This window comes from Carcharhinus amblyrhynchos, chromosome 22 (assembly GCF_965287045.1).
Source record: "Carcharhinus amblyrhynchos chromosome 22, sCarAmb.v2.hapA, whole genome shotgun sequence".
NCBI lineage: Eukaryota > Metazoa > Chordata > Chondrichthyes > Carcharhiniformes > Carcharhinidae > Carcharhinus > Carcharhinus amblyrhynchos.
Genome location: NC_137345.1, coordinates 39,396,190 through 39,408,768, shown reverse-complemented (window position 1 = coordinate 39,408,768; position 12,579 = coordinate 39,396,190). Strand labels below are relative to the sequence as shown.

General features: G+C 41.2%; 1 protein-coding gene across 1 annotated transcript in view; it reads right to left on the bottom strand.

Annotated features, from left to right (window-relative positions):
* The window catches only part of LOC145357079 (AT-rich interactive domain-containing protein 2-like), a 209,627-nt gene that overhangs the window by 174,931 nt on the left and 22,117 nt on the right, over positions 1-12,579 (bottom strand). The gene's annotated exons all lie outside the window — the stretch shown is intronic.

Below are 12,579 nucleotides of genomic sequence, written 5' to 3'. Positions count from 1 at the left end.
TGAACTTTCACTTCACTGGTGATTCAACAATTCACCACAGGAGATTGTAGATATATCCCAGTTGCTTCATCAATGACCTTCCCTCCATCATAAAGATGAGGAATGGGAATGTTCACCGATGATTTCCCAATATTCAGAGCCATTTTCAATTCCTCAGGTATTGAAGCATAAATCACACGACCTGGACAACATTCAGGTTTGGGCAGATAGATGGCAAGAAACATTTGTATTTATAATAGGATAATTGTAATAGGCAAGTAATAGGCAATGACCATCTTCAAAAACAGAATGTCTAATGAGCTCCCCATACCATTCAATAACATTATTGTCATTCAGTCTCCCACATCAACTTTCTGGGGGTCACCATCAAACAGAAATTTAATAGGACCAGCCACATAGATTTTGTGGCTACAACAGCAGCCTCCATGATGCTGGTCCACCATCTACAAGTCATAAGTCAGGAGTGTGATGGAATACCATCCATTTGCCTAGTTACACGCAGTGCCAACAGCACAAGATGCTTTATGCCACCCAGGACAAAGCAGCATGCTTGACTGGCATCCCATCCACCAACTTAAACTTTCGCTCGTTCCACTGCTGACACAATGACAGGAGTACACAACATCTACAAATATCTACTGCAGCAACCTGCCAAAACTCCTTACACAGCACCCACCAAACCTACAACTTCCACCACTTGATATAATAAGGACAGCAGATTTGTGGGAACATAAGCATCTGCAAGTTCCCTTCAAAGCCGCACCATTCTGATTTGAAATCATAATTCACCATTCCTTCACTGTTGCTAGATCAACATCCTGGAGTTCCCTCTTAACAACAAAGTGGGTGCACCCATGCTAAAGGGATAGCAGCAGGTCACCACCATCTTCTCAAAAGCAATTACCGATAGGCAATAAATGCTGGCCTAAACTCATATCTCACAAATGATTTTTTGGTAAATTGTCATGGAGATTGCTAAATAGCATGTCTCCCAAAACTCAGTGAGCACCACAGTGGAAATGCAACTAATATATTAAGAATCTTCATGTCACTGCCATATTCATTGGCCTTACTTCCTGCGTTATCCCTTATATGTCAACACTCGTGATGGTAAAACCCTAAGTTACCATTTCACTGTCACACTTGGTTGACTGGCTCAAAATAAAACAGCAGTGAATTAGAAACGGTCAGAACACTGCCAAACAAGCTATTACAGCTTTATGAAATCTTCTGAAAATAGAATTACACAGAATTTACAGCACAGAAACAGGCCATTTGATCCGATAGTACTGTGTCGGTGTTTTCACTCCACTTAAACTTACTCCCATCATATTTCATTGCAGCTCATCAGTGTCGTTAATTCTTAACTTGTTAGAACATGTTACCAATTTAAAAAATGGACTATATAATTGCTCAGAATGCCAAAAATAATTGTTCACCTTCTCTTCACAGAATCCTAATATTCAAAATAAGTTTTAAAATTAAGCCTAGATATTCACAAAAGCAATTGCATTAACAATTCAACAGTCTATTAATGCTTTAAATTCTTAACTTATATATCACTAAAGTTTTTACTTCAAGGCTGTATCCTATCACCAGACGAGCTGGTATTTTTAAATACTTGTATATTCTGAGTCTTAGTTTTAGTTTTCTGAGTCCAATATCTGGAAATGTTATTGTTTTTTCATGGTTTAAGTTTATTTTTAACAAAAGGGCACAGAGAAGATGAGAGAAAACATGAAAGACATAAAAAGGGAGAGAACAAGCAAGTCTCATTCTCTAAGACTGTATTAATAGCTGTTTTTCTGTACTGATCGTTTCATTAGATAACTGTGATTATAGCATTCTTATGCTGATATTTAGAAAAATTATCAATTTCTCTCCCCGCATCTCCACATCCCACCTCTCCCCCCTTCCTCAAATGGAAGAGCCTATTTTTTTTAAACCACCATCCCCATTTCAAATGTTCTAAATCTAGTTGGGGAAAAAATTAAATTAGACTTCTGACTGGCTGCTCTCTGTGCCTCTTTTTCCCCACATCAAATCAAAATGCGATTGTCGGGGTCCATAATGCACCCCAGTCCCTGCGGTGCCCAGCGGGCACGGAAGGCGTCAACTGCGCCTGCGGACACTGAACGCTCCCTCTCTAGGGACACCTGGTCGCAAACGTAGCCCCGGTGGAGGGGGCTCTCTGTGCCTTTTAAACTTTGCACTAAACTCAGTTAAATAAATCTATTGTTTCTGATCACCTTTAGGTTTAAAGATATAAATTTTAATATTAAGATAAAAACTAAATAAAACAGTTTTGAAGGTTTTATGGTTAAAATTTATGCCATAAATTTAAGCAATGTTATAAACATGTATGCTCTAGGTCAGAATTTAAAGCTGAGGGCTGACAGAACAACTGGTGTAAGCTTGAGGTCTACAAAGAAGCATATTGGGTCATGGAGGAAGCTAGTAGATGGGACACAGAGCAAATGATGCTAAAGGAGCCAAGGAAATTGTACCTCAAACTCTGGGGCATTCCTCATCTTTCAAGACTGCAAAATTTGATTTCCTAGCCATTTTTAATAGTCATTCTAGAATCAGTTCCAGCTCAGAACCACCTTCAGTGCTTCAGTGTCCAGGATGTTCTAAGATCCAAGGTTCCTGTTCGTGATGCTATTGATTCTAATATTTATTGGTCCCCCAAAAGTACAGTTAAACTACAAGACCAATTTCCCCCAAAGTTTGAGATCAGCTTTGGGGTGATCTGGAATGTTCTTGATACTGCTTTGCACAACACCCCGTCCTTAAAACATGCAAATCACTACAAGAAAAGTACATGACGTCAGCGAGTATTGATCAATTCTGACAGTTTGACTTTAATAGGACAGCTTCAGTGAATGATGATTCCCATTCAGATCCATCTTTGCCCCCATATTTGCTAACGTTCGAGACATTGGCTTTTGCAGATCCACTATACATTATTTAGTTCTACCTGCATTAAACCCCATCTACTATGTCTTCGTGAATGAGCTTAACTGAATCAGACGTTTTTCAATGCCATATATCTAGCTTATACTCATCACCTTACCACATGGTGTTGTGTGTCAAAAGATGTTATATTACAAGTATAACACCTCTGAGTAATTTATGAATTAATGTGAACATATGTGGTACCAAAAAATAAATATTTTCGGAACTCATAATATCGGTCTTTGACTGTATTTCACCTCTGCACAACCAAATGCCACTTCAAATTAAACCCGTCAGAACACAAGATCCATTTTTATTAATTCTGTCCAACTGCCAATAGCAATTACCAACAAAGGTTTCTAGAAGAACAACCACAACATCTTGGTAATAATTACATTGTTTTAAATTGATTCTCAGAACAAGGGAAGAGCTGGCAAAACTAGCATTAATTGACTCTTCATTGCTGTAACAACTGAGTAACTTGTTAGACCATTTCAGAGGGCAGTTAAGAGTTAATTAATTTGATTAAATGCTGGAGTAACACACGGGAGAGACTCGGTAAGGATGGCGAGTTTTCTTCAATAAGGGTGACATTTTTATCCAAGGTCAGCATTGCCAACTCATAAGAAATAGGAGCAGGAGTAGGAGCAGGACTAGCCCTTCGAGCCTGCCCCGCCATTCAATAAGATCATGGCTGATCTGTCGCTGCTCAGTTCCACTTTCCCGCTTTCTCCCCATAACCCTTAATCCCCTCTCTTATCAAAAACCCATCAACCCGCGTCTTAAAAATATTTAGCGAGGCAGCCTCCACCACTTCAACGGGCAGAGAATTCCAGAGGTTCACCACCCTTTGAGTGAAGAAGTTCCTCCTCAACTCCGTTCTAAACCGCCCCCCTTTTATCTTGAGGCTGTGCCCCCTAGTCCTACTGTCTTTTTTGAGCGGGAAGAGTCTCTCCACCTCTATCCTGTCCATCCCATTCATCATCTTATACGTCTCAATGAGATCTCCCCTCATTCTTCTAAACTCTAACGAGCCCAGTTTATTCAGCCTCTCCTCAAAAGTCAAGCCATGGAAAGCAACTGGCCCAGATGAGGACACGGATGAGCACTCAGGTCCTGAGCGGGTATTCGCAGACATCTTCATTCACTCTTTCCACCAATATGAGGTCCCTACCTGCTTCAAGATGGCAACCGTCATCCCGATACCAGAGAAAAGCCAGGCAGCGTGCCTTAACAACTATTGTCCAGTGGCTCGGAAATCCATCATTGTGAAGTGCCTTGAAGGATTAGTCATGGCACAAATCAATTCGTGCCTGGATCCACTACGGTTTGCCTATCGCCACAACAGATCCACAGCAAATGTCATCTCCCAGGCCCTACACTCAGTCCTGGAACACCTAGATAACAGAGACACCTATGTCAGTCTCCTATTCATAGACTACAGCTCAGCCTACAACACCATTATTCCTAAGAGACTCATCTCCAAACTCCACGGCCTGGGGCTTGGCTCCTTCTCTGCGACCAGATTCTGAACTTCCTAACCCACAGAGCAGTTAGTAAGGATAGGCACCATCTCTGCGATTATCCTCAACACCGGTGGTCCACAAGCTGTGTCCTCAGCCCCTTAGCTGTGTCCTTAGCGTCCTTATACACCTCTGACTGTATAGCCAAATTTCCCTCTAACTTGATTTTCAAGTTTGCTGATGACACCACCTTTGTGGGTTGGATCTCAATAACGAGACACAGTACAGAAAACAGTTAGAGACGACAAAACAAAGGAGATAGACATCAACTTCAGGAAGAGAGTGGAGAGCATATCCATCTATATCAATGGAGACAAAGTAGAAATGGCCAACAGCTTCAAGTTTTTAGGCGTCCAGATCATCAACAACCTGTCCTGATCTTTCCATGTGGACGCTATGGTTAAGAAAGCCCACCAATGCCACTACATACTTAGGACCCTAAGGAAATTTGGCATGTCCACTACAACATTCACCAACTTCTAAAGATGCACATAGAAAGCATTCTTTCTGGTCGTATCACAACTTGGTATGGCTCCTGGTCTGTCCAAGACTGCAAAAACTACAAAAAGGGTCGTGAATGAAGCTCAGTCCATCATTCAAACCAGCCTTCCATCCATTGACACTGTCTACAATTCCCACTGCCTCAGAAAAGCAGCCAGAATAATCAAGGACCCCAATATCTTGGGCATTCTCTCTACCACCTTCTTCCGTCAGGAAAAAGGTACAAAAGTCTGAGATCACATACCAACTGACTCAAAACAGCTTCTTCCCTGCTGCCAGACTTTTGAATGGACCTATCTTGCATTAAGTTGACCTTTCTCTACACCTTAGCTAACAATATATTCTGCACTCTCTCCTTTCCTTCTCCCCTATGTACTCTATGAACGGTATGCTTTATCTGTATAGCGCACAAGAAACAATACTTTTCACTGTATTCTAATACATATGACAATAATAAATCAAATCAAATTATTGAACAATTCAAAGACAAATACATGTTGTTAGCACATGCTCCCAAAATCTGGACTACAACATAAAAGCACCAACATCCACAGAGCATTTTCGCACTCAGCACTAGGACAGCCTCCTGTCCCCAAGCTAGTTTCAAAATTGCCCCACTTTCTATTACTGTCTTGGGCCTTATCCTTCTTTAAAAGTACCCCTCATACCTTCTTAAAATCTAAATAAGTTAAAGTCAGTGGCTAGCGCCACTCAAAGAATTCTGAATAAATGAGGAGCAATGAGCTGTTTTTCTACTCTCACTGAATATTTGTGTGGTTTCCACAATCTTTAGATGAACAACGTTCATTCACCCTACTCCATGTTAAGCTAAAGACCTTTTATTTCGATGTCCATTTCTTGCTTCTTTTTTAGTACACAGATAATTTGTTTTTTCCTAATACTTGAGGCATTATTCCTTTTTCATTTAAAAATATTTGAGGATTCCAGAGTAAGTCCCATCTGCAGCAGGTAAATATTTTTGTTTAGGTTCTTCATAATGCATTCCGTTCTTAGGTATACCATGAATCATATCCCGTCTCATCCCACAAGCTAACCTGGAGGTGTGGCTGATATTAGTCAATCACAACAGGACCTAGACAGGCTAGCAGAGTGTGCAGGCAAGTGGCAGTTTGAATGTAACACAGAGAAGTGAGGTGATGCACTTTGACAGAAGGAAGGTGGCAGGGCATAGAGGGGGCTGTTAACTAAGCATATGAATCTTGGGCTTCATAGACGTATGAACACAAAAGTGTGGAAATTATATCAAATCTATGTAAAGTTCTGGTTGGGCCACAACTACAGGAATGCATCCAATTCTGGTCATCACAGGATGCGAGGGTCCTTCAGAGGAAATTTACCAGAATGGTTCCAGGGATGACAGAATTTAGCTGCAAGGTTAGGTCGGAGAGGCTGGGATTCAATATCCTTTGCTCCAAGAAGAGGGGAGATTTAATTGAAGTGTACAAGATTATGACATGGTAGATAAGATAGACAAAGAATAGCTGCTCCCAGCAAGTTATGCTACAAGGGCCCGGTTACACAAATTTAAAGTTTTCAACAAGAAATGCAGGAAGATTGAGGGGAAGAAATGTTTTATGCAGCAATTAGTATGACCTATAACTTGCTGCCTACAAGAGTGGTAGAAGCAGAGATGATCAATAATTTCAAAAGGAAATCGGATAGGCAACTGAGAGAAATAAATTTACAGGGCTATGGAGATAGAGCGAGAAAATGCGACTGACTGGACTGCTACACAAAGAGTCAGCAAGAAGTCAACAAGCTAAATGGCCTCCTTCTTTGCTGTAACACTAACGGATGGTAAAACACACCATTCATCTGCATCAATTCAGTTAAATCCTGGTGCATATTTTATAGATTATGAACACTACAAGCATTGCAGGATGAAAACAAAATTTTCAGTATAAACTGGAGTTATAAAAGGTCTAACTTTAAATTAGGACTACTAACTGACAAAGATCACTGATCCAATAGTAGAAACTGTTAAAAATAAAAGCCACTCGATACACAGGTGCACACATTTTACAAACAGTTCTAATACAGCAGGCTTCCTGTGGGTGAAAGCTCAATTCACGAAGCATGTGATAGCACATGAATGCATTCATTGGTTCAGTCAAGCAGTCAATACTCCCACAGTCACTGATCTATTAAATGAACTGGTTTCGGTCTAGCTGGCCAATTTCATTTGTCTTGTTAACATGATGCATGATAAAGCTAAGGCCAGGTGCACTGCATTTCCTCATTCCCTTGTACTGTGCTAAAGCCAAGGCTGGATAATATTAGTGAGCCTTCTGATGGCTTATTAATAAAATCAGTGGGATTGTTTGTCTGTGTGTGTAAAGAGAGCAGTTAAAATAACATGATTTAAATGAATCTGTAATACACAAAGTTTTGCAACATGTCAGCACAGAAGCAAACAGATTTGATGGACTTGTACAAAAAGATCATATCACTGTACACAAAGCAATCCAGAGATCAAACTACACCAGTGTACTAAAAACAGCAAGAGCAAAAAAAACTGGAGAAGCAGCAAGTAAAAAAAAACAGTACTTTTCACGATAGACAGACTTGATGAATATTACTCAGAAGACCCAACAATGAAACTTCTCTATTCAGAAAAAAGGAAATGCAGTGGCACAGAGTTCAGTGTCTTATAAAGCCACTTAATAAAAGTTGAAAGTACTGTGTCATTATCCCTAAAGCTAAGCAGAATCATCCACTAAAGATTAAAAATACTGTATCCAGACAACTTGGTATTCCACTGAACTCAATGCTTTGCCTCACCTTAGGGACCTTTATTTGAAAGCAGCCCCAAATGATGGAAACTGACTGTAAGGCTCCAATGGGAAATGAGTAAGGAACTACATCAGTCCAACTCCCAGCGAGCTACACAATACACTATAATTTGATATTTAATTAGCAGTTGTATTCAGATAGACCATTCAAACAGCTGGTTCAGCAACTGGAAATATCACACTGTTGCAGTAGTCTCTTCAACTCAAACCATTCCTGACATGAAGTCTTATTGGTGACATTGGGTACCAAATGTGAATAAGTAAAAGTTCATTATTCTTTATTGTAATGATAGCCACAGGGGATCGTCAACAGATCTCCTAGTGGGCCTCGTAAAATATGCACTCCCCTATTAGGCAAAAGTTGGAGGGATGGTGTGTGTGTGTGTGTGTGTAAGTAAATCAGCTGGTTCCACTCAGGCTGGCAGCCTAATGATTCAAGGCTGACCTGTACCTTGTTGTTGCTAAACATTTCAAATAAACTGTAAACAAAGGGTGATTGATGGCAGAAGACTAGCCTCAGTATGATTATTACATTGGCGATGAGGAATAAAGCAAGCTTTTTTCTTCCCTCTGGACCATCTTTATTGCTGAGACAAGTAATCATTTGGCAAGAAAAATTGCTCTTTTTGGTAAATTTAAAGCCTACAATGCAAGCGTAGAAAACTGGGCCCAATACATGAAGCACATGCATTACCTTTTTCAGGCTAACAAAACTGAAGGGATGAGAAGCAGAAAGTGATCCTGTTGACAGCATGCGGGGTCCTGACATTCAGTGTAATAAAAAGCCCGGCTTAACAACTTTTAATGAATTGGTGGACTTGGTTAAAGGTTTTTATGACTCAAAACCTCCAGTGATACCACTTTAACATGGCAGGGCAAACCCCTGGGGAATCTGTTCCTAAATTTTAAGTTGCAAAAATTAACACAGCACCATGTATCCGGGCCACCCCTGAATAACATGTCATGAGTAAACTAGTCTGTGAAATTAACAATGTGACGGTCCAAATATAATTATCAGTTGATCCCAATTTAGACCTAAAGAAGGCCATTGACATACTCTATCATTGAAGAATGCAGGGGAAAGGATCTCAGGAACTACAGGGGACATCAGATAGCAGCGTCCTCTGATTTGGGGGAGGGGAGGGGCCTCATGCAACATCCTTCTCTCAAATCGACAGTGATTGGTAAAATATTTCAGAATCTCTTAAGGCGTTGGACCCCAAGTCGCATCACTGGGCAGTCAAGGTAGGCCAGGGACAGCCTTCAGATTCTTCGGGAGCATGTTCCAGAAGGTTGTAGACTATTAGGCAGGTTATTGCAAGTGCTGGAGAAGTTCACAATTGAGGCTAAGATACAGAAACAGTCAAAACATGTGTTATTTCAAGAAAAGGGCCAAGGCCAGTACCGGGCCGTACCTTGCTTGAAGAGATAGTTTGGACACCTTGCCAGTATCTGCAAGGCAAATCAAGGCCTGGATGCAAAAAGACCCAGTTCTGTCTAAATTAAAACACAATATTAGATAGGGGATCCAGAGGACAGCCCCCAGATGAAATGAAACATTACTGGATGAAGTAAGCCAAGCTCACTGAGGAGGATGGCATCATCCTCTGGGGTTCCCGCATAATCCCTCACCCAGGGCAATGTCCGATACTTATGGAATTACACCATAGCCATCCTAAGATTTTGAAGATTAAGATGCTAGCCAGGAGCTACGCATGGTGGCCTGGCCTTGATGCAGACTTTACAGATTTGGTCAGACAGTGAGAGTTATACCAAGAGAATCAAAACCTACTTCCCGGTGAGAGTACATGTAGATTTTACAGGCCCTTTTTTTGGGTTCCATTTTCTTAATTAACATTAACATGCATTCCAAACAGATGGAGCCACATCACATGGTTCCATCATTTCCCATGTTACCATTGAGAAACTACAACAAAGTTTCTGCACACATGGAATATCAATTCCTGGTCTCTGACAATGGCATTGCCTTTACTAACACAGTTTCAGATCTTCATGCTTTCCAATAGAATCAAACACATTAGGACAACACTCTATCACCCCTCACTGAATGGGCTGGCTGAACAAGCAGTCCAGACTTTTAAGCTTGGCATGGAAAAGCAACCTGCAGCATTCACAGGGACCAAACTGGCACAATATTTATTTGACTATTGGACTATCCCTCACACAATGACAGGAATCACCTCAGGAGAATTATTAATGGGATGGAGGCTTCGGACAAGATTAAGCCTCCTGTTCCCAAACCTGGCAGGAAGGATGGAGTCACAACCAGAAGAAGAATCATGACTCTGTAAGGACCCAGCCCATGTGAGAAATTTTAGGGACGGTCTCAGTTGGTTCCCCAGGATTGTAATGAACAAAACAGGGTCCATGTTTTATAAGGCCAAAGTGCAAAATCAAAGGCAAAATTGTTAAGAAACACCTGGACTATCTCAGGATTTGGGAGCCCATGCCAATATAAGCCTCATTACCAGCCATCGGACGATCACTGCCAGCATTAAGCCACTTCTGGAAGTTGCCCCCACGCCTGCCAGGTAATGAGGACATTGATTCTGAGATAGAAGCGGAAGAGACCAGTGCCCTACTGAAGCGAGACCTCAAGAAGAACCAGTGTCAGTGGCTTTATGGCACTCACCTATCTGCTTCACACTGATCCAATCCTGCTTCCAACTGCTAAGTGGCAGAAAAGGCCCCCCGTGCTAGGGATGCAGGGGAAGAAATGGACTTGAGGGGCAGTAATGTTACAATGGCCACAGAGAATCATCAATAGATCTCCCCAGGGGCCTCTTAGAATAGGAATTCCCCTATTAGATGAGTGGAGAGGAAGGAATAACGGGTGGGGGTTTAAAAACTAGCTAGCTCCACTCAGACTGGCAGTTGAAAGACTCGGTGCTGACATGTATTGTGTAGCTGCTGAATGGCATTTCAAACACACTGTAAATGAGGGCAATTGGTGACAGAAGACTGGCCTCGGTAAGATTATTATTACTTTTGTGATTTTTCTCAAGAGTGTTGCTAAGAAGGTTGGTGTTTATTGTCCATTTCTCGGTTGCTCAGCAAGGTGATAATACAACTGAGTAAGTTGCTTAGTTCTTTTAGACAGCAGTTAAGAGGCAACCATGTTGTTGTGGGACCAATGTGATAGATATACCCGACCAGATAAAGAAAACAGGTTTCTCTTGATAAATTACCTGTATTTCTTACTACAATCCTAATGAATCACGGGTTGCCTTTTACAGATACCAGCTTTTAATATATAAACTGAATTTAAATACTCACACTGTCTTGGAAGGATCCGAATCTCATTCCCTTTATTTTTATTCCATGCTTCTGGACCACTATATTCTTGCATATCCTACTGCTATTTATAATTTTAGGGAAGCCAGACACTGGATTCAATAAGGGTAGTTTTGGCCCACTGTAGTGTTGCACAGTCAATTCTCAAAGCACAGATCCACTACAGTCATAAACAACATAAAACCTGTTGGATTCATTAAGCATACCCTCCTTATAAAATCCATCTAGATTCTTGTCCTTACAAGCATCATCGTTTCCTCCAAAGTCTATGCCCTTTTTTCTGCGATTTCATGCTAAATCCACCCAAATTTGTTTCCATACCTGCCACAGCATCTAATTAAAATCACTGACTGTGACCATATTGCTTTATTCATTCCCAATCTCACAACAATCTTTGTAGGATCAACAAAACAGCCCCCAAAGACTGTTTCTCTGGCTGCATACTGTCTTTGGTTCCATTTATACATTTACAGCATCTTCAATAATGCTGCTCTTTCTATCCCTGAACCATTACCTCTGGACGCCCCCAAGATCTATTCTGGTCTCATCTAGTGAGAGTTCCTTGGTAATTTTACCTGCAGGTAGGGGATGGGTTTTCACATTTCTGTTGACAACACCCAGCTCTACTTCTGCACAATCTCTCAAACTCTCCATTCCCTCTGTACCATCAGACTGTATGATCAACATTCATTCTTGGATGAGCCACAATTTCCTTAAATGTAAGAAAGACAAAAGACATCATTTTCAAATCCTGCCACAAACTTCACACCCAGCCGCTGTCACCGTTTAAATTAATCCATTTTCAACTTCAGCGCCCTATTTGATACAATACGGAGCTTCTAAACTCATACCTTCTCCGTCATAGGTCATCTGCTACTGAAACACTCAATACATGCCCAACTTCTCAATACTCTCCTGGCAGATCGCCTATCCTCCACCAAATCTCAGCTGCCACCTTCTATTGCATAGAATCTCTACCGTACAAGAGACCATTTGGCCCATCGAGTCTGCACCAAATCTTTGACAGAGTTTCTTAACCAGGTCATCTCCCCTGCCTCATCCCTGTAACGCTGTTCATTTACCATGGCTAATCCATCTAACCTAGATATCTTGGGCTATTAAGGGGCAATTTAGTCAGGTCAATCCGCCTAACCTGCACATCTTTGGACTGTGGGAGGAAATCTAAGCAGAATGTGCAAATTCCACAGAGTCACCCAAGGCCGGAATTCAACCCAGGTCCCTGGCGCTGTGAGGCAGCAGTGCTAACCAGTGTCACTCATACTAAGACTATTCACTTATCCGCATTTAGAGACAGTCTCCCGATAACTTCAATTGAAATTTCTCACGATCCTGTTTAAATAAATAGGTCTGGCTCACACTCCCAATCATTTTTGATGGAAATGAGCATGTTGTTCCAGGACAGGATTGTATTTTTTGTTTAATTTATTAGTATCACAAGTAAGCTTGCA